The 26,215-nt window shown below is 38.0% G+C and overlaps 1 protein-coding gene and 1 long non-coding RNA gene across 2 annotated transcripts in view; both read right to left on the bottom strand.

Moving 5' to 3' along the window:
• RAP1B (RAP1B, member of RAS oncogene family) overlaps nucleotides 1-26,215 on the bottom strand; it is a 279,529-nt gene that overhangs the window by 86,080 nt on the left and 167,234 nt on the right. The window lies entirely within an intron of this gene.
• LOC144240860 (uncharacterized) lies at nucleotides 4,761-8,116 on the bottom strand. Its single transcript, XR_013337870.1, has 3 exons — nucleotides 8,050-8,116; nucleotides 6,053-6,150; nucleotides 4,761-4,832 (listed from the first exon to the last, which is right to left on the bottom strand). It is a non-coding gene; the product is annotated as an uncharacterized LOC144240860 (long non-coding RNA).

Below are 26,215 nucleotides of genomic sequence, written 5' to 3' on the forward strand. Positions count from 1 at the left end.
TGCACACATTCAGACCATAGAAGACGCTTAGCAAATGCAGGTTGTTGTTATCAAAGACAAAATGCAGAAAAGGAAAGGGAAGTAAACCCCATGGTGGAGATTCGCTGGGAATGTGAGGAAGGTCCATTTTGACAGAAGGGAGGGACACAGTAGGACAAACCCAGTAGAGGTACTATGATTTAGGGGGAAAGACCCCTGAGTGTAGTCCACAATCATAGGGAACTAGGAGGAGTCCTAAAGAAGGTGGAAGAAAGATGCACAAGTAGAGGCTGGTAAGCATTACTGTGCCTCTGACATGTAGTTTTTTTTTTTTTTAACAAAGTTTATTTAATCTGCATGAAAGCTCTATGGGGTGAGTGTTGTCTCAGTTTTATTTGCGAGGACACTCAGGCTGGGGGAGTTTCAATATTGCATCCAAGGCCATGTAGGTAGTGAGAATCTGGATCTCAATGCTGATTCGAGGCTGTGTGGCAATACAGTCTTTGCTCCCACAGAGCCTAATGGGGTCTGCTCCTTGCCCTTTTGGGACGTGGCCCTGTGAGAGCAAGGGCAAGGTTAACCAGGGAACACCTGTTAGCCTCTTCCTCCGCATACACCTGCAAACACTGCTGAGACACAGGACCACCCACAGGAGACAAGGGAAGGAAAGGAAGGTAGGAAGCTGTTAAGATGTAGCATCAGTTCTGACTGCTGTTGGCGGAAATGTGCATCTGTGCAGGAAAGGAAATTGTTGAGGCTGGGGAGCATGGAGACTACTGCGAGCCTTGTTTACTTGTGTTATTTTCTGTTGCTAGGGCTGATTTCTTCTCATATAATGTTTCTCTTTATTTTTTAATCATGTGTCGGCATTACTGTTTGCATTAACTAGTTATCTGTGTGTCTCTATCTGCGTCAAACTAAAAACCATAAATGACTTCGGTAACAAATTAGGAGATTGAATCAATTGAAAGATCTAATTTTCTTCTCTGCATTACCAATGTTTGCCTGATGAGGATTTAAATCAACTTTGAAAAAACCTTAATTTATTTGGGTATTAAATTCCATCAAGGCAGCCCACCGATCCAGCTGTTAGACCTGATGTGTGTAAGTCACTTGGACTGAAGACACTGGGAACTTTGCCCTTAAGATAGGGGACTGTGGTGGGAAACCAAATCTTGACAGGCTTAGAATATAGGATACTTGAAGTCTCTGGGATAAAATGAGCATGATGAATGTGATTTCTACCTCATAGAGCTCATTTTCCTTATAAAAGTGGGCAGGGTGTGACTCTGGAGGGAAGTTGTGGCTACACGTATGAAGTGGCAAATCGAAGCAATGATCAGGATAAGTCAGCTCTAAAACTCCTTTCTTAAATAGATAAATGATATTTAGAGGCAAGAAAGGGGATGGGGCAATGTTTTTCTCTCACTTTTTTTTGAATAATACTTTTAGTTTTCTCAGTTCAAGTGAAAGAACACTGTGTGTGTGTGTGTGTGTGTGTGTGTGTGTGTTGAGTGTATGTGTGTGAGACAGAGAGAGAGAGACAGAGAGCATTCCAAGCTTTTCAACGTTTTCCTCCTAGCTCTCTCTATGCGTCTGCACCCCCCACCCCCTGCTGTCTGTCAGGCTCTATGAGCATTTCTTTTCTAGTGATGATGATGCCGGCCACAGTGCAGTGAATGACTAGGGAGGGAAATACTGACAGCAGACTTGGCACTTGAATCTTGGCCTCACCACGTTCTTCTGGCCTTCACACGTTTTTTTTTTTTTCTTTTTATTTATTTCTAGGAGAGAGAGAGCGAGAGACAGCGTGAGCAGGGGAGGGTCAGAGAGAAAGGGAGTCACAGACTCCGAAACAGGCTCCAGGCTCTGAGCTGGCAGCCAGCACAGAGCCCGACGCGGGGCTCGAACCCACGAACCGTGAGATCATGACCCAAGCGAAAGTCGGACGCTTAACCGACTAAGCCACCCAGGCGCCCCTTCACACGTTTTTTAACCTCTCTGTCTCGGTTTCCACATCTCCAAACAAAGATAGTAACAGTCCTATCTTAAGGTTGTGTTGAAATAAATGTCTAGGCCCAAGATGAAGCCGTTCCTGTCCAAGGTGCCACATCAGCAAACAGAAGCTTAGAGAACTTTTGTGTCCCTGTGAATGGTTGTGCTTGACCAGAAACGGTATATTCAGCCAGCCAGCTCCAAATGCTGACCCAGCTCTGGCCCTTCTCACCCCAAACGAGGTGGACGGTGTGGCCCAAGACAATCAGACATTTTCTATTTTTCTCTTTCTTGTTCTTTATTCTTTATCTCATAAAAGTTCCTTGCCCTCTAATTCACACACTTATTAGCCAGGAGTCTAATTTTGCAGGCCCGAAAGGAGACTGTCCACTTCATGGCGTGTTAAATAATTTGTTTCACCTGAATGGTCTTTAAGCATTTTTCTAAATAGTTGTCATGAAGATTCTATAAGATAATGCAGGTGGAGCATCTGGTAACATGGTAAACACTCAGTAAGTATTTGTCAGGTCATTTTTACTACTAACACTCTCTCCATTCTCTGTGAGGATATATACCTTTCTTGAGGAAAAGAATTATTTCACTCACCTTGTGATCCTCATGATACCTTCCTTGTATGTAGTAGGTTTCTAATAACTGTCTATCTAAGGAAACAGAATCCACATTTTAACAATACTCAGTGTGTTGCAACTGACCCTTGGGCTTCTGGAAAATACACTTGTTAGGATCAGCATATTCACCTTGCAGGTATTTTCAGGAGGCAGATTGAAGGTTTAAATGCTCCACTGCCCTAAAAATAAATTCACGGTATATTTCTCAATATCCTAGACATCTAAATGTCATTTTATTTTTTGAACACGCACTAGTTAGGGTGGATCCTACTGTTCTGTGGTCTTCCCTGGGAGCCTGATTGTTACGGAGCTGGTAGGGGACCCAGGTGCACAGAGACTCACGGTTCTGGAAACCAGAGGATTGAAGCGTTCTGCACAGCTTTGGTGAGAAAACAGTTATTTCTGTTTCCTCTCAGTTATGTTCTTGCACTTGCTTTTCCATGAGGTGGTCAAACAGAGACAGAGAGAAAATTGATTAGGCAAGTCATCTCTATTATTATTAAGACCTTTGGAAGTCCTTTTGGGCATTGGCTAAGGAGAACTGCTTTAGAAATAGTACAGTCACTCACTGTCTATGTGGGACAAACAAATCTGTGGTACTGCAGAGATCAATTAGGGCCCACAGCTCAGGCTAATGAACAATATTCCATTGCAGAGAGAGGACAAGAATGGACTCCTATTAAGAAGCACTATAAATAAGGAGGGCACCTGGGTGGCTCAGTCTGTTAAGCCTGAACTTTGGCTCAGGTCGAATGAGCTCTGCGTTGGGCTGTTTGCTGTCAGTACAGAACCTGCTTAGGATCCTCTGTCTCTCTCTCCCTCAAAATAAATAAACTTAAAGAAAAGTACTGTGAGGATAAAATGTGATTAAAGTGAGTTACCAAGCAGAGGTCAAGAAACGATGGAGGAGGGGGTCTGGATCATGGAAATACAGGCCCAGATGAATTAATTCTATGGGCGTTTGTATATAATAATTGTTCATAAATGTTTGAGTAATAATCACACCCTCAAATTATGTGAAAATTATGCTCCTTTCAATTGCATAAAACAGCTTACATGCCCATTATCAACTGAGCCAAAGAACACATAATGATGTAAAAGCTAAGATTGCCATGAAACGTTTCGGTAAAAAAAAAAAAAAAAAAAGACTCGGTTTTTCCTTTACTTATGTTTACTTGTCAATTTCAAAGGAATCCAATTTCATTATATCATATAAATAAAGTACGCCAAAGGCACTAGCCCCTGCTGTGTCAGTAAGCTACCCTCTATTTAGAAATTTCTGTGGCCTTCAGATAAATGTATTTCCTCCAGAAAAGCAATTCTCACGAACTAACATAAGTAGATAGAGGCTGTTTCTAATGAAACTCAGGAATCCCTGATGTCATCTTGTGTGTGGCAATCCCTCACTTAAGAGAGGAGGATCAGAAAATGCAAAACCCTATGGTTATACTGAGCAACTTAAAAGAAATGTGTCAAAAGCTCATTATGCGCGGTCACAGTTTGCAGCACAATCCGATCCTATAGAAAGTGAAAAGGCCTGCTCTTCTGTGCATGTGCTCTTCTTTGGCAGCCAGCGGTGACAAACCTCACAGATCAACAGCCTCCCCTCTGAGCAAATGTGGAAAACCACTTGTTAGTTCCTCCCCTCTAAACACCTCTCCCTGTGGCTCCACTTTTTAAAACTCTTTTATTTTTGGTAAAAGTGAGGCTCACCAAGATCTAAAATAACACGAAATCTCCTGAGGTCTATTCCAACACGAAGTGGGCCCAGTATGAGAACTGGTGCATCACGTGTATTAAGGCAGAGGAACGTTATTTTTTCAACCCCAGAATTTCTCTCAGAAAGGGAGATGCTTTCGCTTTGAAAAATACCCTGATAAGAGCGGGGAGAGAAGGAGAGAGCCCCGCTGGGGCTGGGGTGTAGGCCGAATGTTTCTGAGACAAAAGGAGCAAATTGGCAGGGACTTCCCTTCCAAACGAGCGGAAGGACTGCAGCCAATGGGAGGGGGGGAAGCGGCTTGCATCTGTCTTGACGCTTCTTCTCCTCCGCCCCCCCCCCTCGCCCCCCCCANNNCGCCCCGCCCAAATCTTAGCTGAAATTAAGGAACTGGTTACACATTTAGTGTTGGTCTTCTTCTTCTCTTTGTAAACTTGCGTAAGGACTGGGCGTGTATCCAGATCAGCTGAGTAGGACAGAGTTAACTTGTGTGGACCCAAGCAGAGAAAAACCTGAAAATAAGTATTTCGGAATTTTAAAAGAAATTGTGGGGAGGCCTCTAGACACAGATCTAGATGGGTTTACTGAAATCTTTGAGGGGTTACGAGGGGAGCAAGGGAGGCTTTTACGGTATCTTGGTCAAACCAGCTTCCTTATGTGCAGAATCACTGCATGGTGATACTGTCTTCATTGGTGGGAGGCTACTGTGTGTGTTAGGCTACGTCATGGGCGGGAACTTGGAAACATGATTGTATAAACACAGGGCATTATAGTTGATTCTGCAGTCTTTGAACTGGCTAGACTTCAGAATGATAATTTAAGAGGCTGGCTGATGGAAAATAAAGATTCTTTCATAGAATAACAAAGCACTTTAAGATCTTAGTCTTACAATTGAGAAATATCCAGCACCACTAGATTTTCCAACATCAATTCAGAATCCTTGAGAATGAGGGACAAAATCAGGGCCAGATAAATTGGATACGTAATATTCCCATTAGCCAAAGTCGGTAAGGTGCAGGTGAAGAGGGGTCAACATATTTGACCCTTTGCACACTTTTTTTTATATCTGTACTGGACCAAACCTAGAGTACCACTGTGTACCTCAAGAAACAAAAACACATTTGACAGTGTTTCCACAGGGTGTCTCAGATTTTGGGGAGTATACAAATTAGTGGCACATCACCTAAGAATGATTCAATGTCATCAGGTACTTCCTCCAAATGGAATGCTCTGATCTAGAGTTTCAGATTGCATCACCTCCTGAGAGATGCCTTCTCTGATCATCCCTTACAAAGTCCACCCCCACCCCTACCCCCAGCACATCACTCTGGCTTTTCTTTACAACACTTAATACCATTTGAAACAATCCATCCATTTTTTTTTTTAAACCTGGTTTTGGTCTGCCTGCCAACTATTCTGATATGAAGACCATGAAAGCAAGAAATTGATGCTCTTTGTTCATTGTTTCTCAAGCTCTAGGATGATGTCTGGCACCTTAGCAGAGCTCAGTAAATATTTGTTGAATCATCTAATGAATTTCACTCAGCTTTTAATCTGTACAGATTATCAAAATCCTCATAGGCCACTACAAATATAGGGTGGTTATTATAAAGGAAATACATACTGAAGGACTCTTTAGCTGGTGTTTCGATCTAATTCCTTTTTATATCATCCTTATTTGGATCATGTAAATGATGATNTATAGGGTGGTTATTATAAAGGAAATACATACCGAAGGACTCTTTAGCTGGTGTTTCGATCTAATTCCTTTTTATTATCATCCTTATTTGGATCATGTAAATGATGATCACATTATGCCCATCAGGATACCTTACAAGAAAAAAAATTCAGAATTATAGGAGCAATTTGGCAGTAACTTCCCAGTGCAGTTGGGAACTGATGCATTGAAAGTGAATCTAAAGATTCAATTAAATGATATAACAGTAGGGTTCAGTTTTCATAAAGAGGAAATATTTTTGATGTTCAATTTTAGCTTTAGGTTAATAGCATTATTAGATTACATTCTTGGGTCATTAGAAGAATGAGTTCACTTTTTTAAATATAAGAAAACATGTAGTGGTGGAAGCTAGATAGCAATACATATTTATAAGATTTAGTAAGATTTAATATTACTTTTGATTTCAAATTTACTTAAAAATATAATTATGACTCAGGGATGTATAAATGTCTTCAAAATGAGAACAAATAATGAGAACGTTCTTTAGCTCCCTATTATGGATAATTAAAAGAAGATATTTGAGAATATAAATGTACTGTTTTGAGAGAGTGGAACTATTTTTTTCCTTTGTACCTTACTGCTTTCATTATCATTTTTGGAGGATCTTATTTGTCATAAGTTGTCACAGGAGCCTTGTTTTATGATGTAACTAGACTTATTAAATGTAAAATTATTAATTTTATTCTATGTATATTGTTTTTTCATCCTCATATGAGAACAATACAGAAACACTGCTGAATTAAGCTGAGTACAGAAAAGAAAGTTCCAGAGAATTTTTCAAAGTTTCCTTTCCAAAATTGGTTTGTATACATTTACTACTGGTTGAATAAAGAAAGAAATATATTTTCAGATATATTTCTTTATGTATGCACAAATTGTTTTAGTTTTATCTCCAAGAAGCATTTTAGTTATCTATTTTCGCATAACAAATTACCACAAAATTTAGTGGCTTGAAACAATAATAAGCATTTATCTCTCACAGTTTCTGGGAGAAATTAAAGAGAAGTTAGTGTTCTGCTGGGGAGTCATTCATAAAGCTGAAGTCAAGGTGTTGACCAGGGTGCAGAAAGCTTCAATGGGGCTAGAGAGTCTGCTTCCAAGATGGCGCACCCCCATGGCTGGGGAATATGTGCTGCTTATTGACAGAAAACCTTGTTTTCTCATGATGTATATTTTTCCATAGGACTGCTTGAGTGTCTTTACAACATGATAGTCAGCCTCTCCTGGAGCAAATGATTCAAGTAAGCAATGTGGCACTTGTTATGTTTTCCATGACCTAACCTCAGAAGTCACACTATCACTTCCATCATGTTTTACTAGTCACACAAACTGACCTTCATACAATGCGGGAAGTGACTACATGAGGGCATAAATATCAGGAGATAAGGATCATTGGGGATCATCTTGGATACTAAGTATTACAGTGAGAAATCACAAGGTTATCTTAAAATCTACCACTGTTACGAATTTTGAATTGATTACCAATGTTCACTAAAAGCTGCTTTGCAAATTATGGAGTGGTACAGAAATGGAAACAGCATTTAACAAAAAGGCTTGATAAGTGTATAAATAACATTTCCTTCCACATATTGTGGATACTGCATACAATCACATTGGATAAAGCAAATAAATATTGTCAACTCTGCTTTATAAGATTATAAACATGTTGGTGGGAAATGAGATCAGATAATTGAAAAGAAAAAATGGAGGAAGGGAAAGATCAGAAAACAAGGATCTACAGAAAGAAAAAATAGTAGCAAAAGAGAAGAGAAAGGAAAGGGGATGACAGGGATGAGAAAAGACAAATGGCAGAGTGAATAGCAGAAGATACAAAAGACAAAGATATGGAAATAAGAAGCAAAAGAAGTGTAGGAAAAAGAGATGATTTGCACAAGAGAGAAGAAGGAAAAGGAGAAAAGATCATGAGAACAGGAGAGAGTTGAAAAAGGAAAAACAAGAAACGAAAAGTGGAGACTAGCCTTTTCATTCACCAGTGTTTGGATCTTTCACCACCCCAGAATAGGGCCAGGGACTTGCTGCCTTTGTCTTGGTTTGCTCCCTGTGTTTCTCAGCTCTTTTGAGAAAAGTTCTTTAAGGCCTCAGAACTCTGGTTTTCAGCTTGTTGTCCAGACTGGGTTGGCTAAGCGTTTCTGGAGAGAAGAGTTGAAAAAATATTTTATTTAATATTCAACTTGTTCTTCTTAAAGACACAGTATCTTGCTGGATGTTATTTTTCTAAAACTACTGAAAAAAAGTAATTTATCTGGAAAAAAACAGACATAGCAAATAATTTTCTGAGAAGTTTTGGTTCTGTAAAAAATTATACCATACTTCTTTTGGTTCCCTTTGTGTTTCTGCAGATTATTATAGTTCATTTTTTTCTTCATTTTGGGTTTTTGATTCGGGGTTTACTTTAGTTCAGTTTCCTGATTCAATTCATGTTTCTGTGATTGAAGTAAAATGGTGGTTAAAAAAGTATTCAGATAGATGGTTTCCTTAGCCAAGACTTTTTTTTAAAAACAGATTACATAATTTGTCTTTCAATAATGTTTAACTTATAGATTTAAGGGAAACTTGGATAAGCAATTTTCATATATTGAAACATAAAATGAACAAACTGATAGCTGTTTTTTTCATACATTCTAGTGTACTTTCTCATGTACAAGTTGACTCATGAAGGTAAAGGCTTATACACTAATTCAAAGTGTTGGATCCTCTCCTCTACCTTTTCCATTTCACTGTTTTGTTGTTGTTGTTGTTTTTGTTTTGTTTTTTGCTTGAGTCTGTGTTTGTAGGTGAATATAAAGTGAGCTGAGGACAGTTAATTAACAAGCATTTACTGGATAGCCATTATGTACATAATGAATAAAAATGTACATAACACTAAACAAAGCATCTGGGTTGAAATAAGAGAGAAAACAAGACATGGTCATGGTTCCTGGGAAACTTAGAATGTTAACAAGTGGAAACAAACTGAGTGAAAATAAATGCAAAATGATATAGGAAGTGTGCAATAATTTAGAACATATTAAATGTGGGGGGCCTGGGTGGCTCAATCGGTTAAGCATCTGACTTTGGCTCAGGTCATGATCTCATTGTTCATGGGTTCGAGCCCCATGTTGGGCTCTGTGTTGAGAACTCAGAGCCTGAAGCCTGCTTCTGATTCTGTGTCTGTCCCTCTGCCCCACCCCCGTTCATGCTTGTTGGTGCATGCGCTCTCTCTCAAAAATAAATAAACATTAAAAACAAAACAACGAAAAACCCCCAAAGCCAGACAAACAAAAAGAACATATTAAATGCATCACCAATAGGAGAATACAGAGTGAATGATCAAAGCAGAACTGGGTCAGTCTTAGAAACCTGTCTTCAGTTGCTGAACGTTGAATCAAAATTTGAAATTGGGTTTAGTCTAGGATCAATAGAGATGAGTGAGATTGATTTCTCTGGGGTGGTGCGAAGTATGGGGGCTGGGGTGAGTACAAGGAGATTGCTAGTAATGGTGAACACATGTCTAGTGACTTGGGAAATGATTTAAAGAAGTTAATCTGGAAAGATAAATTTAAATGCACAGTCTGTGACCCAAATTTTTTAAACAAATTCTTTCAAAATGTTACAGAAGACTTGTTGTTTGAGAAGAACTGTGTATTTGTTCTGTATGAAACAGCTTGAAATGATGACAATGGATAACAGAGCTTAAATAAATGATAAGTAGCAAACATATATATTTATTATCATATACTTAACAAATGAGTATAAAATATGAATGTCTTATTTCTCTAAGCTGATGAGTAATTGAAATAATAACATGGACACTTTGGGATGATATGTATTTCTCAGATGTGCAGATGTACATACCGAAGGCCACTGTGATGAGCTCTGACTAGCAGTCTGTAGACTGGATTTCACATTTCATCTTTATTTATTAATACTGCCATTACTGGGATAGGTTGCTTAAATATGTTCAAACTCAATGTTACAGTGTTCTGTGAGGATCAGATAAGATAATGTATGTGAAATTACCTGGCATATGGTAGGCACTCAATGTGTTTTTATTTCTTTATTGTTTTTTCTAAGAAGCAATGGGTCGTTTTGGAGAAAGTTGTAAGGCCAGGGTGGGAACACAGATGCATATGGAACATGCTTTGATTCATATTTTAAGTAAAGAATGAAGTATGTCTTTTGTATTTTTAATGGAAGGATTCAGGAAGCTCCATACCTCTAAACATCAGCCAGTTTTCTGGAAATGGGCCTGGGTGAAAACAGACCCACTCGTAGCCAGTAACAAGAACTGGTGTTTATTGCACAGGGCAAACATTTATGAAAGTAGCTTTTTGCTTCCTCATAATGCTTAATTTACTGTAGAAAATTTGGGAAATCCAGAATGAGAAGAGCATCTGTAATCTCACTAGTCACAGAGAACCATTTTGGTGTATTTCCTTCAATCTCTTTTATACAACATAAACCTCAACTGAAATCAACTGTACATTATCTTTTGTAACCCGATTGTTTTCATCTTATACTTTATAGAAAGTATATTCTTGTGTCACTACACAGAAGAATTTCTTGAAAACATAATTTTGAATGGTTATGTAGTATAACCTATAATGGTTCTACCAATATTTTATCTAATTTTTTCCCTACTTTTAAGGCTATTTCGGATATCTGCCATAATACAAATCACTGCAATGATCACCAGTATGCATAAATCTCTAATGATTTCTTTGAAATAGATTTCAAGAAATGGAATTACTACCTCACAAAGTATAAACACCTTTAAGCCTCTTCACTCACATTGAGCACTGTCCTATGGAAAGGTTGTACCAATTTTATGCTCCTCTTACCAGTGTGTGACAGTCAGCATTTCCCAGAACTCTTGCTGCAGATCATTTCTATGAAGACTTCCTTCACAAGTGGTTGTCATGTCCGTCTGTGCTGATTAATTTCTGGAAACCTTTGTTAATGGTTATTTATTAACAATCATTGCCCTTGTACTCGAGGCTTTTCTTCTTTATCTTCATTATAACTTACATGTTTCCTTTTAAAGTGTTTTCTGAAAAACAGCAAAGCAGTAAATGTGCTAATAAAACTAAAACCAAGATTTAATTTCTTAGATAAAATCAAGGCAGGCTGACAAACTCAGACTTGAGGGAAGACTGGATGGATGGTTGCCTGGCAAATACTTCATGAGTCATTGTTTTCAAAACCTCCAGAGCCAGGAAGAAAGGGCTGATTAGCTGGGATGAGTTATCATATTCCCATTTCATATGTTTCTAGAAATAGTACAGTTTTGTAAATGTGTTAAATGATCCCAAATTAATACATGACGATAGAAGCAGAAGATGAGCTGTTTTAGGCAAATTTGGCCCCATGACCTAGTCATGAACTGTCCTCAAGTAGGGCGAACAGTCCTTTCCCAGCAGCCCCTTATGCATTTGTATTTATATGTGTACATGTCTGCTCGCTCACTGGTTGGTAGAGTTCCTTGAGATGGAGAATAAGTGTTTTCATCTTTATTTTACTGCTCAGACTAAAGAACATTAGCCATAATAGAATCATGTAGATGAACAATTCCCTGGTGGCTGGCTAGAAAAGGAATTTTTGAGCATAGTAGCAATAAAAGAAATCCCAAAGGACATTATTGAAATATCTGAATATATAAAAATTTAAAATGTCTCAACACTACTCCCTCTTCCATAAATGTCCAAGCTCATAAATGAAGTTAAATGTCAAAACAAGTAGGAGAAAATATTTTCACTAAATTTGACAGCAAGAGATTTAATGCCTTTAATATATAAAGAACTCATAAACATCAATAAGAAAAAATATTAAGAGCACAATAGTTAAATGGGTAAAGGGCATAAGTTCATAATTCACCAAAAAGAAAATAGAAATGACTAATAATTATTAAAAATGCCCAACTTCACTTTTTAAAAAAGTTTTTAATGTTTATTCTTGAGAGAGACAGAGAGAGTGAGACAGAGAGTGAGTGGGGGAGGGGCAGAGAGAGAGAGGGAGACAGAATCTGAAGCAGGCTCCAGGCTCTGAGCTGTCAGCACAGAGCCCAACACAGGGCTCAAACTCACAACCGCGAGATCATGACCTGAGCCGAAGTTGGGCGCTTAAGTGACTGAGCCACCCAGGCATCCTGCAACTTCACTTTTTTTTTTCAAAAAAATTTTTATTGTGGTGAAATACACTTAACATAAAACTTACGATCTTAACCATTTTTAAGTGTATAGTTCAGTGGTCAACTTCGCTTTTAATTGAAGAAATATGGAACAAAACAATCAGACACCATTTTTGGTCATTAGATAAAATTTTTTTTTTCTATTTTAAAAAATGATAATAAGCCTGACAAAGCAGAATGAATAGCAATGCATTTTGGTACAACCTTTCTGGAAAACAATTTGGGAATATATATATAAAAAACTTTAAAGATGTTTATATTCTTTCACATAAGAATCCCAATTTTAGAAATCCATCCTAAGGAAACAATCTGAAATGTGAGTAAAGGCGTTTATAGTACATAATGCTATTTACCTTGACAAAAATAGTAGAAAGATTTAAAAATTCAATAGTAAGATTTAATCAAATGAATTTTGGTATAACCAGACAATAGATTATTTACACATCATTTAAAATGTCAATGGAAGTTTTTACTAACATGGACAATACTTGTAATTTGAAGTGAAAAGTATAAAATATTCATTTATGCATACATGTATATCTGCATAGAAAAATTACTAGAAAGAAATATACCAACCTATCAGCAAGAACTATTTCTGGATAGTGGAATTACGTGTAAGTTCTCTTTCATACTTGTAACATTCTCCTTCATATATATTTTTGAGCTTTTTACAACAAAAATGTACTGCAAATAGAAAGCTCGCGTTGTTAAAGAAAAGCAAGGAATAAGCAACATGTGGAAGGAGGTTCTTTTTAATACGGGACACATTTGAAAGCTACATGCTGTGGAGATGAGTGGGGAGGGTATAAGAAGGTATAAGAAGAGGCTTCAGTGGGGCTGAGCTCCTGGGGCATGGGGTTGGGGGAGACTCAAGGAGGCACCTCCTCTACCAAGGCCTGAAGGAGGAGGATGCAGACAATTTAGTCACTGGCAATAAGGAGGTGGAGAGATTTCTTGCTTGATGACTATTATTTTCCCTGAAGAAGAAACAAGTGAGATTCTCTGCTGGGCATCTTTGGTAAAGCTTGAGAAAAGTGAGCAGCTTTGAAATTGCCACTGACCACAAAGGAAGGACCTCATGCATTATTTGTCCTCAAAACCTGCTCCTTATTCTTAAAAAAATTTTTTTTTAACATTTTAAAATTTATTATTGGGAGACAGAGAGAGACAGAGCATGAGCAGGGGAGGAGCAGAGAGAGGAGGAGACACAGAATCTGAAGCAGGCTCCAGGCTCTGAGCTGTCAGCACAGAGCCCAACACAGGGCTCAAAGTCACAAACTGTGAGATTATGACCTGAGCTGAAGTCAGGTGCTTAACTGACTGAGCCACACAGGCACCCCAACCTGCTCCTTATTCTTACCTTCTGATCAGTGATTGGCATCAACGATACAGGACAGAAATCTGGAAATCATCCTACCCATTCCTATTGAAAGTTCTCATAGTTCAACCCCCTAATTATCTCTCGAACCGATCTTCTCTCCACCTCCTATCTTCTTGCTGGGTCCATTGCAGATACTAAACTGTCTCTCTAGGCTCCTTTGTATCCCCATCTTTCAAAAACCCAATTAAGGATTTTGTGATACTTCCATTTAAAATACTTCCGGGTCTTCAATTGCCTTTAGGATAGAATCCAAATTCCATTATAGGATATAGAGGGCATTTCTTGATCTAGTTCTTGTACCTTTTCAATTTAAAGTTTTTCCCATAACTTGTCTGTCCATCCATCCATCTATCTGTCCATCTATTCCAGTCCATCCATCCTTCTATTCACAAGTGCCAACAGTATGCTGGAAACCATGCAGGCTTAGTGCTAGAGAAATAGTACAAAGAAGTCTAGACATGATATCTGCGCAAAAGCAACTTACAGCCTGGGGAGGTAGATAGACCTAAATATGTGCCATACATGTTATACTTATCACAGTGTGTTAAAGATGCAGTGAATGCACAAGGGAATGAGTGTCAGGTCTCTGAGGCAGGGATTGGCAGGGAGATGGAATCAGAAAAAGTTTCATAGAGGGTATGACCCTTGAACTGAATCTTGAAAGGTAAATAGAATTTTTGTTACTCCCCTTCTCCTCCACCTTCTCCTCCTCATTCTTTTGTGAAAATGGAGAAAGGTGATTCAGGTAGAGGCATTAATATGAGCAAAGACATGGAGGTATGACACAGTTAGTAGCAATGATGGACCTGCATGGTGTTTGGTATACCTGTAGCACAGAGTGCAAGACCTTGTGTGTGTTTGGTGGGCAGGGCAACCAATGGAGGAGGATGTGTCATAAGGAAAAGACTGGAGAAGAAGGAGGCAGAGCTCAGATGGTGGAGTTCTAGGCTTTGTTCTGAAGGCAATGGAAAATAATTGACAGGGTTTAGATGGAAGAGTAACATAATTGGATTTGAGACATAAAAAGATCTGGTTGGCTATAATGTGGAGAATGGATTGGAGGGATGTAAGATACTGGAGGCAGTGAGGCCTTTCTGAGGTTGCTATTTAGAAAAAAGATGATGAAGGCCTCAGGGCCGAATTAAGTCAAGAAAATGGAATGTTTTTAGAAATGCTAAGGAGGTATTATGTTCTATAGCAATGCTTCTCCAACTATGAGTTCCTAAACTGGTGATAGTCTGTGTACGGTTTGTTACCAGTCTTCTGTGAGACAAATATAGAAATTGAGGGCGAGAATTTAGAAATTTTTGTAGCAAGTTAAAGGACTAATCTTTTATCTGTTAAATCTAATAATGAAAAAATTGGACTTGTATTTTGTAGATCTTTACTTTTTTTAAAAAATATTTTTATTTATTTCTAGGAGAGAGAGAGAGACAGTGTGAGCAGGGGAGCGTCAGAGAAAGAGGGAGATACAGACTCTGAAACAGGCTCCAGGCTCTGAGCTGGCAGTCAGCACAGAGCCCGACGCGGGGCTCGAACCCACGAACCGTGAGATCATGACCTAAGCGAAAGTCGGACACTTAACTGACTAAGCCACCCAGGAGCCCCTGTAGATCTTTACTTTTTATTTCATTTATCTACTAATTAATTTTTGTTGTATTTTATAAAGTATTGGGCCATTTGGGCAAGCAATACAAAGTGGATCTCATCACAACTGGTTGAGAGGCACTCATCTGCAGGACTTGGTGCCTGAACGTGGAAATAAATGGAAGGAGGGGAGTAAGATGACTCTCAGGTTCTGATAACTGGGTGTGATAATTATAGAAAGTTAAAGAAGTGGCCATTTTGGGGGGAAAGAGGGCAAATTCCCACTTCCCTATTATTTTGGGCTACAGTTATATTTTTAAAAATGCATTTGGGGAAACATGTTATAATCTTTTATGCACCTCGGGGTTTGGTGCACTTTTTCTCTATCAGTAACATTCTTTACTCCCTTCTACACTTGACTAATCTTAAGACAAATGTTGCAAAAACATTTTTGTATCATCAGCATTGAGCTAAATGCCCAATTCATTCATTCATTATTTCATTTAATCTTCACAATGACCCTGTAAAGGAGGATCTAATTTTGTAGATGAGAAAACAGGTTTGGAGAGGCTAAGTAACTTGCTCAAGGTCACCCAGCTGGTAAGCTGGCTTTGAATTCAAGAAATTCAATTCAAGAACACATGTGCATATTGCCTAGTTAAGCCTCAGTGTAGCTGTTGCCTCTTCTAGGAAGCCTTCCCTGCTGTCTTTACTTATGGGTGTATCTTCTGCATTTCCACAACTTTCATGCCCTATTAGAAGCATTTGTTCATTTGTTGTTGTTTCCCTTTCTTTCCTAAACTGTGACCTACTGGAGAGAAGGAAGGATTCCTTATATCTCTGATTCCTCAATCCACAGCATAGTGCCCCATATCAAGTAGGAGCTTGGTAAATGTCTGTTGAATAAATGGAGGTGTGAGAAAACGTGGTATTTTATTGGGGGATGTTTGAGGAGGACAGAAAATAGAGGGTATGGGCTAAATCTAATAGAGGTAAATTGGGGTCAGATCATGAAGATTGCTATATTTTGGGTTTAGGAATTTGCAAACAGTAGTCACAGAATCTTTTATCTTCTTCACCTCCATAGATACCATATTTCTAAATGCTGTAGCTCTGCACTGGGGACACTGATCAGTGATGTGTCAGTACATGTTTAACAGCTACCTCCTTCCTCCTTTTCTCTACAAAAAGCCCTGTTTTTTTGTGCTTTTTGATTTCCATGATGTACATGCTCCAGTAATGGCCAGTTTCAAGCTACTCAACATGAAAGTGGGAGGAGATTCGCAGGATTGATGCCAATATAAAATATTCCACCACACAGTTACAACAGACAAAAAGAACCTCAAGACCACAGCAATAGTAAAATGTAGTGAATTAGGTAAGGATGAGTTTGGAGTGTTTATTACCTCTGTTTTTAATATGTCTTTAATTAGAACTTTATATAATTTAATTTTTTAATAACAGCTGTGTTTAACATCTGGCTTACAAAATTCCTTAAGTTTAACAGTTGGCTCTCACGAACTGATGTGAGGTGACACCACTGTCACCAATCTCTTTATCTATAGAGTCATTCAAGCCCAATTCGTGGGCCTAATCTTATTTCTAAGCAGGGCACTATAAGAAGTTCTGGGTCAGTAGCTTTTTGAAGTAGTGTTAGCTCTCTTGTAATCTGCCCTAATCTTTGTTATCCAGCTCTTGAGTACTCAAGTTTTGACCTTGTTTTGCAATAAACAACATGTCCTACAGACACCAATGCTAGTTTCCCTCTGACGCCTTCCCCAGTCAGGGCTGATCAAGTTGTACAAGTTCTCTGTAGAATGTGGCACCACTGTGGGCTGCTTGCTTGAACTGTCACCTGCTACATTTTATTCTATTGCTTACCTGCCCCACTACTGCTTAAATATGTGCCCTGGTGTTTGGACTTGCTTTGAATTCTAGTACGTGGTTCTTCTATCCTACTCATCCTCTTAGTTTTGGATCTACTTTTGGGCTCAAGATTCTGTATTCCTTTGGCTTTGATAACTGAACCTGGACTTATTCCATGATCTGATTACAGGGATGTCTGGCTTCCTGACTTTGGGCTAGCCAACCACAGCCCAAGTTCAAATGCTGATAAATAGCAACATGAGAAAATGAGCTAATTTAAGCAGGTATTACAATTACTATCTGTCAGTAGTTGCAAAAACCATGGTTGCCTTACTTGCAAACAATTCCTGGAGAATCAAGACTCCTGGCAATTTTGAAGGTGCTTAAATTAAAATAATGGAGCAAATGAATTAAACAAACAGCAGCTCTTCAAGCTACCAGTTCAAAGAAGGTTCAGAGGAGTTTGAGTGAACATGTGGGTCTTTTATAGATTGAGTTTCTCCTTGCTACAGCCCATAGGAAGGACATATGGGATAAATCTAGGCTAAGCACCGAACGTTTCTGAAATAAAAGATACTATAATCATGCATAGTCTTTTACTTATTTGCTATTTGAACCTAATAAAATCAAGCCGCTTCATTAAGAAGGGGGGGGTTGGCATTTCTCTTGATGTTCAATAGATATTAACACTGGTAACCTAATATTGATACAGAACTAATGTTAATAGATTTCAGTCTTAAATACCATTGAATGATCTGGGGATTCACTTGAGAAAACCCACAAGGAGAAAAGCATGTTAAAAGCTTCAGCTGGTTCTCTCAGTGGAAATAAAAACCTTTAGTTGGTAGTTTAGGACTCATGCTGTTGATGAGAGGTGAAGAATTGCACCTGTGCCTCAGGCTTCATTGATGCTTTGCACCTGCTTAGGGGTGACTGGGGCAGTTCCCAGGCTAGGAAAATGTCTCTGAGCTTCTCACTGAACAAAACGAATCCTTACTAACTCCAAGAGTGTTTGATTTTTCCACACTCTAGGAGAGTAATTGTGTTTAGTGACATAGTAAAAATCTGCCCTGGAACAGGAAGTTGGTTTTCTGAAGAGTATTTTCATTTTCAGACTTTTTCCATAGAAAGAGAGTTATGTTAAATCTTTTCCTGGATAAGGTAGGGTTAGAAATAAATATTCCAAGAAATAAGTAAACAACTGAGTGAATTTGGAGAGCTTGGTGTCTTATCTTTTCATCAGAGAAAGTGATGCCAAGCAGGGCAGGCTTCATGGCATGTGGTCCGTTCATGGCATGTGGCCCATGCAGGTGCACAGAGTCCTGTGCTGAGAAAGGCTCCCCTTGGCCTAACACTGCTGCCATTTTGGATTTCTTGAACAAGGGGCTCCTCATTTTTATTTTTCCCTGGGCCATGCAAGCGAGGTAGCTGGTTCTAATGACAAAAGAGGTAGAATTAGTCTTTCAAAGAGGATTTATGTTCTGCAAGGGTGCCCCAGGATAACACTGAAAACATGCCTTGGAAAAAAATAATTATAATTCTTATGTATCCAGCTAGGCGAGACTTAACTGAGAATGCCACAAATGGCATTATAAACATCCACGTGTGTATAACAGCCTACATTTATATACCACATCACCTCATCTTTCATTCCCCATTTTGCAGTTGAGGATACGAGACATGGATAGGGTAAGAAAATCATCAATGGTCACACAGGTAGGTAAGTAGCAGAGCCTACATTTAAACCAAAGCAGTTTAGCTCCAGAATGTTTTTTATGTAATATTTTTCCTTTCTACTAAATGGAGTAATGACATTGGTGTTAAAAGATGCTTTGTAGTATCTCTGGTTATTCTAGTTATTACTTTTGAATTCAGAGAAACCTAATGAGCTAGGGTCCTTCAAAGGCCTAAGCCAATGTGCAATTGGAAGCTAATAGTGAATTGCATCATAGAACAAAATACATTCTCTCCTTTGGAACATCAACTACTGACTATTTTATTAAGGGGAAAGTACTAAATACATCATACTTTAGTGTCTCATAACTGACATTCAATTTTGACTCAAACATTTTTAACTATACTACTAAGCTTATGTGTTAGAGGCAACATTTTCATCATTAGAAATTTATCCTATACTTTATTCTTTCAAGGGAATTGAAGATTTGGCTTCTAGTTGCTGGATACATTATGTGATCCTATAAAGCCATTTTCGGATTATCTCGACTTTATTTTTAAAAATCTTTGTAGGTATCAGACCATATTGATTCAAGGATGGGCCCTAGCATATTATGGCTAATTTTTTGGTCCTTAGATTTGCATGTGTAATAAAGATAATAAAAAGAGACACCTTCCATAGTTTCCACAAGAGTAGAAAGTACCCAGCACTTTTAAGAACATAGTTTACACTCTGTATATATGAATAATTATTTCATTTATGAAAACTCATACAGAGTGGTACTGTAGGTGGATCTTGGGGATATAACATCTCTAAGCTTCAGTTTCTTCAGCATAAAATAAAGTTAATAACAACCATCTCACAGGGTGTTATAAGGATTAAATAGGATAATATATAAGAAGTGCTTAGTACAAGGGCCTGGCATATCCTAAGTCTTACTAAATAGTATCTTCTATTATTCTATTTGAATTTTCTTTCTGTAATGTAGGCCTCGACAATTTCCCGGTGAAATTTGGGACATGGTATAAAACTATTTTATTTTCTTACCCTATATTTTTCATCTCTTTCTTCTCCATAGGTTGTATTCTGTTAGGAGAAAGAGATAAATGTTGGTGTTCACTATACAGTAATACTTTTCTGTATTAATTATGCATTTTAAAAATAAACTTTGGAAAGATATGTTGGTCTTTTTCCAGTGATCCTTTTATAAAGGGCTATTAAAATAACACATAAAAGAAATAACATTCATTCATTATTAATACCTCGTAGCAGTGATTACATCAGCTCAGTCTGGCCATCGATCGGTCCTCAGAGCCCTCAATTCAACCGGAGCCCAAACAGCAGACAACAGAGGGAAGGCAAACAGCACATCTCCTCCTGTGTCTTTCAGAACCTGTTCTCTCAGTGAGAGCCTCCTTCTCTTGTCCCTTTAGCTCTTCTCCTCCATTGGTTCCTTTTCCTCTACCCACCAGTGTGGTCGGGCCTTCTTGAACAAGAAACAAAATAATTTTTCTCTCAAACTTGTTCCTCCCTGGAAGTACTTTCCTTTCCTTTGACTGCTAAACTTCTGATAAAAATGGTCTTTACTTCCTTAACATCTGTCACTTTTCACTCCCTTCTTTCACCCCTATGACTTTCTGGAAATTGTTATCTTGAAAACATTAAGAACTTCCAACGGTGTTGTCACAGAAGTAGAAAAAAATTCTGAAATTCATATGGAACCACAAAAGACCCAAAACTGCAAAAGCAATCTTAAAAAAGAACAAAGCTGGAAATGTCACACTTTCTGATTTCAGACTTTATTAGCAAACTATACCAATCAAAGCGGTATGTTACTAACATAAAAACAGACACTTAAGGCCAATGGAACAGAAATGAGAACCCAGAAATAATCTCATGCATATATAGTCAACTAATATGTATGTATGTATGTATGTATGTATGTTTATATAATGGAAGACCATTCAACCATTAAGTGAAAGAAAATTCTGCCATTTGTGAAAAAAAAGCATTAAGAACTTCCTAATCATCAAGGCTTTTGACCTTTTCTTTGTCTTCATTCTTCTCGACCTGTTTGAAACATGTGATACTCTTAAAATTTTGACAATCTTTTAGAGTCTGGGACGTTGTTCATACTTTTCTGGACAATTTGTGTCTTGGTTTGTTCATAGAAAACGGCAATGATGCCAACTTTGCAGAATGTTGTGAGGATGGAATGAGGTGTCATTGTTAACATGTACAGCAATAAGTAAGTTTCACTTAATTTCATTTACCCCCAGGACTCTAAGTCTTATACTACATAGATGACTCCTGTACCTATATTTGTGTTTTGATATTTCTCTAGATATTCATTCTTCCTTTTTAACCTCTACTTTTACCTATAATAATAAAGTCATGGGTGGTTAGAGCTGGGAGAGTTCTTAGACCATTCTCAACTTACAGTGGAAGAAATAGTAGTGTGCAGAGTAAATTGGTTTGGGCCAAGGCTGCAGGGTCAGTAAGGAAGGCTTTAGTTTCAAACAACAGAAATCCCAATGTCATTGGTTTAAATGTGTGACCTACCCTAACATTAAATACAAGTGTATGGCATGCCAGGGTTGGTTACTGTAGAATTTTAATGATAGCATCAGAGGCCCAATTTCTCTCTCTACTGGCTCTGTCATCCTCAGCACATTGGTATGTTCATAGGCCAGTTCCTGGTGGTTAGATGGGTGTGGTGGTTCCTAGTGTACCATTCATACCTGACAATGCCCACTGAAAGGACAGACCATCTTATCCAGTATGGCTGTTTTTAAGAGTGAGTGTTCACTAACCTGAAGCACACAGCTGATTTTCCTTCATGCTTCATTGGCCAGACTTGTGACATGCCCTGGGAATGGAAGATGTAATTGAGTTAGACCAATTAGAATTTACCCTAGGAGGTTGAGTCCAGCCTCTTTTGAAGCACATGGACTACCATGTTGGGTCAGCACAGAAGCTAAATCTGGTTCCTTTGAGATTAGAAAGGAAGAAGGTGCAGTGGAAAATGAATGTTGGTGCAACTCCCACAGTGTCTGTCACCATCTCCCAGGGAGTCAGTGGCAGTGCCACAACTAGAACTCAGGTTTCCTGATCCATACCTAACTCTCTTTCAATAATTCTTATTGCCTCCCAACATTGGAGCCAGACTCAACATGGCCACCATATAACTGTTCACCTCTCTACTCAGACTTGCCCCTTATCATATTTTCTTATGTATTGACCATTTTCTTCTAAAGGTGGGCTACTATTTTCTCCCATTAGCCATCTTTGACTACTTTGTCTCCTTATTCTCCATAGTTCATTTCCTAAATCTTATTTAATCTCTCTATTTTATTATTTATTTATTTATTTATTTATTTTTAATGTTTTATTTATTTCTAGGAGAGAGAGAGAGAGAGAGCGTGAGCAGGAGAGGGTCAGAGAGAGAGGGAGTCACAGATTGAAACAGGCTCCAGGCTCTGAGCTGGCAGTCAGCACAGCGCCCGACGCGGGGCCCGAACCCACGAACCGCGAGATCATGACCTAAGCGAAAGTCGGAAGCTTAACGGACTAAGCCACCCAGGCGCCCCTAATCTCTCTATTTTAAAAAAATCTCATACATTCGCTGTTTTCTTCCCATCATTACTATTATCTTTGGGTGACATATTTATTATATATGACTTGGATTATTACAATAGTCTGGTAACTGATCTTCCTGAACTGACTCTCTTTCCACCTCTTGTTTACTCTTCAAATCATTGCTGTATTCATCTTCCTAAAATATTCTTCTAACCTTCAAAAAACTTCTTTAGAGGGGTGTCCAATGAGACTAAACTCTAATAGGTTTTTAAAATTAGAATAAATTATTATTTAAAAGTTGTCAGTTTCTTCTATTTCTNAAAACCTTTGACCTGAGTACAATCTCTAGAATGGTTTCTTTTAGATAGATGTAAGGCAAATAGGTACCATTGTTTCTTTTTATTTTATTTTATTTATTATTTATTTTTTATGTTTATTCATTTCCTGAGAGAGGGAGACAGAGTATGAGCAGGGGAGGGGCAGAGCTCCAGGCTCTGAGCTGCCAGCACAGAGCCCAATGTGGGGCTCGAAAGGTGAGATCATGACCTTCTGAAGTCAGATGCTTAACTGACTGAGCCACCCAGGCGCCCTAGATACCATTGTTTAAAGGAAAGTGTATAACAGAGATTTTGTTTTATGTTGACAAATACTGCCCTTCTGGGAGGTTCCAAAAATATGTGTATATTTGCATAATGTGCAAGAAGCCTTCTGCGAAGTAGTGGATAAAACTATGACACTTTCCTTTTTGAAGTTTAATATTGTTAGAAAACTATCAGATGAATTAAAATGGACCCAATTTAGGTCATTTGGCAACAACATCAAATCCTTTAAAAAGTAACTTATCACACTAGAAAGGATAATCCAGAGTGATGACCAAAGCCATATGCAAAAGCTTAGAATGAGTTTGGGAAGGCCTGCTTCTAGAAGGTGCTGTCTGAGCTTAGTGGTGAGGCTTTAAAAATTGCTGCATGTGTATGTAAGCATACACACACACACGAAGCCAAAGTCATAGAAGGGCAAATTTAAGAGTCTAGTACTTAAGTGACTTGGAGGGGGGAGGGGAGGGGAGTTTCTAAGCTGTCCTAATACTGATGGAGAGCCATCTCCACTTGCACTTGAGGAATTCTCCCACAGCAGTGCTAGCAGCAATAAATCTGTATCCCATGCTCTTTGGGGGGGCGGGGGGAAATCTGGGATTTTGGAGTCACAGTTTTCTTGCAATCAGGCAAGAAAAAAGATATAAAGCTATCTGGATTGGAAAGAAAGAAGTAAAACTCTCTTTATTCAGACATAACATGATCATTTACATAGAACATCCTATATAACCTACAAAAGAGCTCCTAGAATTATTAAGTGACTTTAGCAAGACTGTAGGATACAAAATCATATAAAAAATTAATTGGATTTCAATATATAGTACTAGCTATGAATAACCAGACATTGAAATAAGAATCATTTATTGTAACATAAGAATATAAAATATTTGGGGATTAATTTGAGAAAAAGTGTGAAAGATTGGTACATGGAAAACCGTAAAACATTGGTGAGAGAAATGAAAGAAGATCAAAATAGATATATTGTGTTTATAGATTGGAAGACTCAACATGGTTAAGAGAGCAGTTCTCCAAATTAATATATAGATTAATTAAATTAAATTAAAGCAATCCCAATCAAAATCCCAGTGGGTTTTTTTTGGTAGAAATTAATAAGCTGATTCTAAAATGTATATGGAAATGCAAAGGATCTAGAATAGGTTAAATAATTTGAAATAAGAGAACAAATTTGGAGGACTTAAACTACCGACTTCAAAGCTTTTTATAACACTTTCGTAATTAAGACAGTGTGGTATTGGCATCAAGGTAGACAAATAGATCAATGGAACAGAATAGAATCCAGAAATAGACCTACACATATATGGTCAATTGATTTTTGACAAGGATATTTAGATAAAGAAGGATAATTTTTTCAACAAATGATGTTAAAACAATTAGATACTTATCTGCAAAAAGTGCCCAACTTCCTCCCCCAACCCTTCAATTCATATCTTGCACCAATACAAAGAAATTAACCCAAAATGGACCAGTTATATATAAAACTATAAAACAGGAAGAGAACACAGAAAACCTTTGTGACTTTGCAAAGAGTCCTTAAATTCTATAACAAAAGCACAATCCATAAAAACAAAAAAGATACATAAGACTTCAGCAAAATTAAGAAGTTCTACTTTTTAAAGCCAAAGACTGGGTAAAATATTTGTACATTATATATCTGATAAAGGGCTTATATCCAGAGTGCATAAAGAACTCTGAAATCTCAGTGATAATAATTATTTTAAAATGGACAAAAGATTTGAACAGACACTTCATCAAAGAAGCTATAAAAGTGGCAAATAAATGAAAGCATTTAGTCATTGGGGAAATGCAAATTAAAACCATAATAAGATCACTACACACCTATTCGACTGTCCAAAATTAAAAAGTGGCAACCATGCCAAGCTTTCTCAAGGATGTGGAACAACTGAAATTCTCATACACTACTGGCAGGAATACAAAGTGATAAACCATTTTGGCAAATAGTGTGGCAGTTATTTAAAAAGCACAACACAAACCCACTTTGTGACTCAGCCACTTCATGGCTACGTATTACCCCAAGAGAAATGAAGGCATATGTTCATACGAAGACTTGTATATGAATATTGAAAGTAACTTTATTTGTAATAGCCCCGAACTAAAAACAATGCAAATGTCCATCAAAATGGTGAATGAATAAACAAATTATGGCATATCTATATGATGGAATACCACTTACTAGTAAAAAGTAACAAACTATTGATACACCCAGCAATATGGATGAATCCTAAAAAATTATGTTGAGTGAAAGAAGCCAGACTAAAGAGTCAATAGTGTAAAATTCCATTTATACAAAATTCTTGAAAGTGCCAATTAACCCACAGTGGCAGAAAGCAGATCAGCAATTGCCTAGGGATGGGCAGGAGGAAGAGATTACAAAGGGGCACAAGGAAACTTCTGGGGGGTGATTGATATGTTCATTATCTTGATTGTGGTGATGGTTTCATTGGTGTATACACATGTCAAAACTTACCAAATTATATGCATTAAGGCACGCAGTTAATTATATGTCAGTTATACCTCAAGAAAGCTGTTAAAAAGAGATACTTAAAATTTTTACTTTACTGTTTATTTTTGAGAGAGAGAGGGAGAGAAAGTGTGCACATGCACAGGCAGGGGAGGGGGAGAGAGAGAGGGAGACAGAATCCAAAACAGGCTCCAGGCTCTGAGCTGTCAGCACAGAGCCCGATGTGGGGCTTGAACCCACAAGCCATGAGATCATGACCTGAGCCAAAGTCAGATGCTTAACTGACTGAGCCACCCAGGCACCCCAAAGAGATATTTTAAATAGGTAAAAATAAGTAATGTTTGCAATACTAGTTACACCTAGTAAGTCTATATTTCTCCAAGTGACTAACCTCCAAACTCTTGGAACTGTCATTTGCATTCTGTGATCCAAACTCAGGCTAATATTCCTGCTGTATTTCCCACTGACATTTTGAATTCCAAAGGGGACTGTTTCCTGAACAGGTATTATCTTTTCTCATGCATTCATTATCTTGGAGTGGGCCGCCTACCATCTTCTGATCTCACGTAGAGACAATTCCTCCTTCTTCTGAACTTCCATAATGCTTTGTACCTTACTTTATGGCGCACATCATATTCATATTTATATTATAGCTTATAAATACATTTCTTACCTCCCCTATAAGACTGAAAGATTCTTGAAGTTAGTGACCCATGTGTTTATTATCTGCCCCAATACCATAATGGCATCTTAAAGAATATCTTATAAATAGTAGCTGTGTATATA

This window comes from Crocuta crocuta, unplaced genomic scaffold, assembly GCF_008692635.1.
Source record: "Crocuta crocuta isolate KB4526 unplaced genomic scaffold, BGI_CrCroc_1.0 scaffold97, whole genome shotgun sequence".
NCBI classification, from domain to species: Eukaryota; Metazoa; Chordata; class Mammalia; order Carnivora; family Hyaenidae; genus Crocuta; species Crocuta crocuta.